General features: G+C 35.8%; 1 non-coding gene across 1 annotated transcript; it reads left to right on the top strand.

Annotated features, from left to right (window-relative positions):
- The first annotated feature begins 829 nt into the window (after positions 1-829).
- Positions 830-936, top strand: LOC129898077 (small nucleolar RNA R71). The gene has a single exon (XR_008768994.1). It is a non-coding gene; the product is annotated as a small nucleolar RNA R71 (small nucleolar RNA).
- Positions 937-4,534: the final 3,598 nt, after the last annotated feature.

Here is a 4,534-nt window from a genome sequence, read left to right as displayed (position 1 = left end):
TTAGGGAGTGGATTCAGTTAGTGGGCGACCACTATGGGTGCTTTCTTCATTTACCTATTTGGGGTTTGGATCAGTGTTACCTGGAAAACATCCTTGTTGACGAGAGTTTTGTGCACTTGCCAACTGCCCAAGTTGTTTTTCTAGATTTTGAGTAGCTAACTGATTTTGATGAACATCTACAGTTAACTTAGCCTGGTCAGTCATGATCTATATCAACATGTCCTATATGCTCATGCTTTCTGATTTCCTCGAGCTATTATTGCCTTGGCCTTGATTTTTATACTATTTACCACCTCCTTGTGGTCTGAATTGGGTCTGTACTTAATGTTGATTTCCACTCCATGAGAAGTTCGGGTGGTTTCTCCAATTCTAGTTGTAAGTATTTCCATAGTTCTGGTTACCCCCACCCCTTTATGCATTACCCACAAAGTTCACAAACTCTGGATTAGCTCCATAATAATCTATTGCATACTCACTACTTCCACAAACCTCACACCACATTGGTTGCTATTGAACCATATTCACCACCGTCTGCTACTGTCCCAGTGCCAAATTGCTAAAATATGTGGACATCATATTCTGAATTGATGCAATCTGTGTAGTCAAGGTTGTCATGGTATCAACTTCCAACCCTCATGCTTGTTTTTACACCACAGGCCTAGAGTTCCCTCAATTCTTTTCAAGATTTTCCTAAGATATGCGATTCAATAGTGTATATAGCTCATCATAAGTTTTTTGTAGTGCTTGTCCACCTGCAGCAGAGTCAAGGAGAATTCTGGTATTGGGTTCCAATATTTCAATAAAGGTATGGACCAATATCTCATTAACCAGATGATGGTGGGGATAACTGATGAGCAGAGATTTAAACCTGTCCCAAGCTTGATGTAAATTCTCTCCAGCTTTTTATTTAAAGCATAGGATTCCGCTTCTCAACTTAGCTATCTTTCCCAAAGAAAAGAACCTGATTAGAAATTTACGAGCTAAGTCATTCCAAATAGTAATGGAATTGAGCGGTTCCAACTTAACCACCTATTTGCCTCCCCTAACAGCAAAAAGGGAAATAATGTTAGCCTTACATAATCAGGAGATATGCCAGTTAGTGTGTACGTATCACTAATTTCCAAAAAGTTCTGGATGTGTACTTGGGTATCTTTGTGAGGAAACCTAGTTAACTGCTTATTCGTTTGCAAAAGTTGCACCATATTCTGTTTTAGCTCAAACCGACCTCCATCTGGCGGCTTTTGAATGTTGGAGGTTACATTTACTGTGAGTGGGACTGCCACATCATGCACTGTCCTTGCTTCCATCTTTACAAGTATCTCCTCTGGCAAACCATGATTATTTTCCAGATTTAGTTTCTATATTAGGTACTGAGAGGCTGCTCTTCACCTTTGTTGATGGAAGAATCATTCAGTCTCACATAATGGCTCTACACTCTCCTTGTCTCAGCCTAGTGTAATGCCTTAGTTACCTGCAAAAATTCACAACTAATATCAAGTTGTTAACACTAGCACAATTAATATAGAAACTTCAAAAAGAACAAATTGCCTAATTTAAAGTCCCCGATAACGATGCCAAAAACTTGTTGCATCCAAATACACACGGAATTGTATGTGGTCTAACAAGTAATATAGTAGCTCTTTCGAGGCAGATATCGAACCCACAGGGACTTTATGAAGACCACTTATTCCTTTTTTAATGAACTACATCGATTATGTGTGTTGTAAGGAATTGAGATAATTCTATCACTAAATCTTTTGCTATAAGAAAAATTATTTCCACTAAAATTAATGCATAAGTTACACAGAAAATCCAATTGTGAAAAGTCCAGGGCTGTAGCATAAAATAAAGTCAAGCATAATATTCTCCACTTTTAGTCTCTTATGAGTTATTTAACTACTGATTTATAGGTTTGATAATACAATCATGGTCTTTCGACCTCTAATTGCCTATCTTTATCGACAGCCTAACTACATTATTGAGCGGAGATAGGCATGAACCAATAAACAAATATTAAGCTATCTTCCTATTTATTAACCAAATTAGGTACACAGTTATGTGTCACTGGCATCCTGTATATGAATCACCTAAGTTATCCTAGCATGAACACATTCCCTACATTCTTTGTTCTATCTCCTTGTCATTTTCTGAATTTAAGGTATACAACACATGTATTCTAATGCTGGCCAAACATTAAAATAGTTAAAACAAAAATGCAGGAGTAATTATAATTAACAACCCATCATCGACCAAAAGACAGATCATATTATGTCATAACTTCTTAGATACAACCCCAGATTAGGAGCGCTTAACTACTCATGTTCAATGAAAACACAAAGTACAATAGTTCATACACTTTAATCTTCAAAAGTAAACAGAAGAAAAAGGAAACCAAAAGTATGTGTACTCTCGTCTTTGTGCTATTTCAGAAACTGCATGAACCCCTTCAAAAAATTCCTAGGGTTCTATTATAAAAAACCCTCTAATCATAGTTGGACCAGGACTTGGAATAAAAAATCAACAAATTTGGGGATCCAGTGGCGCGGTGCGCTAGATTCACGCCAGAAATCAATTTAACGAAGCGCTGGTGTGTCCAAAACAATCCAATACTTTACCAGAGTAAGGGACGTCACATCACTAGATCTATATAAAATGTCATCTTTTGGGACAAGTGAAGAGTCCGCCCGAATCAACGATACAATTCTATCCTATGCTGGCTACGTAGTTTATGGAATTTACGTTATCTATACTCTTATCCAAATTGGGACTCAATACTACTCCTAAAATACTTAATATACTCATATACATCAAGTGAGTAAAAATACTCAAAATACATCTATCTAGTTTCATCAGACTTTACATCAATTTAGTCAAACTCTTTCTCAATCATTTATGCTTTCTCTCTGAAATCATCAAGTTTAAATAAAAATCACACTTAACTCAGAAAATATGAATACTTATGGTTCAATATAATATATGTATTTGGGACGCTCAAATTCACTAAAAACTCATCCCTTAAACCAATGCATGACATTCATCATCTTTAACTCAAAATAATGCATATTAAAAGCAATGACCGTCAATTTAATAAGGGTACGTATGAATGTAAGGATGAACAATAAATTCAATAATTGAATTTTATAGGAACAATTCTAATCTCAAAGCATTTACATGGAACTCAACGAAGGAAGAACTAATTCATTCAAAACTCAAATGGATTTAGGGCTAAAACTCAACTTGAACTTTTTAACGATGGGATTTAAATTTAGGGTGCGTGGATGAACTCAATTCAATGCTATGAATAGCCTTACATACCTATAATGAAGATTATCTAAGCGTAATTTGAAGACTTTTTAAAACTCTTGAACCATAACTCTTCTCTTTCTCTCCAATTCTTGCTCTCAAAAGAATCTAAGTAATAATGAGAGGAAAGATATGTTGGGTACTACTAAGGGACTAATTTTAGTTCCAAAACATCTTGGGTTAACTATGGGAAAGGTGGGGAAAATTTAAACACCCAAGTCCGCGACCCTATTCCCTAGCTTCAGATTCAAGGATTTTATTCTTCTCTATAATGCAGCTCTCCCCGACTTCACTCTATTTTTCTCAATTCTTTTCTTGGTCCTTGGAATTAATATAAGTTAGAATAACACAGAGTATTACAGTAAGATTCCGTAATGACTAACTATTACAATGTAAGAATTTGGGAGATGCTAGGTTCGGGGCATTGGTGTTTATTTTGGAGTATAGACTTTGTGTGCACCCGTTGGGATTATGGGGGTTCAACCAGGTAATTGTTTGTTTAATTTATTGTTAATAGGCCTTGTATGTGTCTTCCGTACTTATGGGGGTCCATATAGGTGTAGATAACTTTATCACTTCCATTATTTACTGTAGTGGCTTTACTTTGTTGTTTGCCTAGTTATTTCTTTATTTTGGTCTTGTTACCTTGTTATACTTACTTGTTATCATGTGATTACAATGGAAATATATATCATTCTATGATGCCTACTAGGTACCCATTGCTTCTGTACTCATACTACACTATGCATCTTTTTTCAGATGCAGATCTGAACTTTACTTGCCCGCATTGATTCTCTTTCTTCTATAGCTGGTGATCTGAAGACTGAGGGTGAGCTTATTGGTTACCGTGGTTGACTCGTATCTTTTTGCATATTTTGTCTTATCTTTTGTATATCGGGATAACTTGAATTATTATATATGTCTGGTTTGTGCTCGTCATCTGTAGTAGCTTTGCACTAGCATCGACTAGGGTTTCAGTTGGATTGTTTTACTTTGGCTCATGTTCGAAGGTCTTACATATATATATATATATATACACTCTGACTTCAGCTCTTGCTTACTTAATTCTGTCTTTTATACTTATTTTAGTTTTTCTACTCCTGAGGCTCGTTATCATTGTTTCGAGCTAAGTGTTAGACTTACATATTGGTAGAAGTTAATAGGTGACATTTTGACTCTAATTTGGGTCATAATAGGTTGGTATCAGAGCCCCAAGTACACTAGTGTTGTT

This window comes from Solanum dulcamara, chromosome 7 (assembly GCF_947179165.1).
Source record: "Solanum dulcamara chromosome 7, daSolDulc1.2, whole genome shotgun sequence".
In the NCBI taxonomy this organism is placed as follows: Eukaryota; Viridiplantae; Streptophyta; class Magnoliopsida; order Solanales; family Solanaceae; genus Solanum; species Solanum dulcamara.
This window is presented reverse-complemented; position numbering and strand designations above follow the sequence as displayed.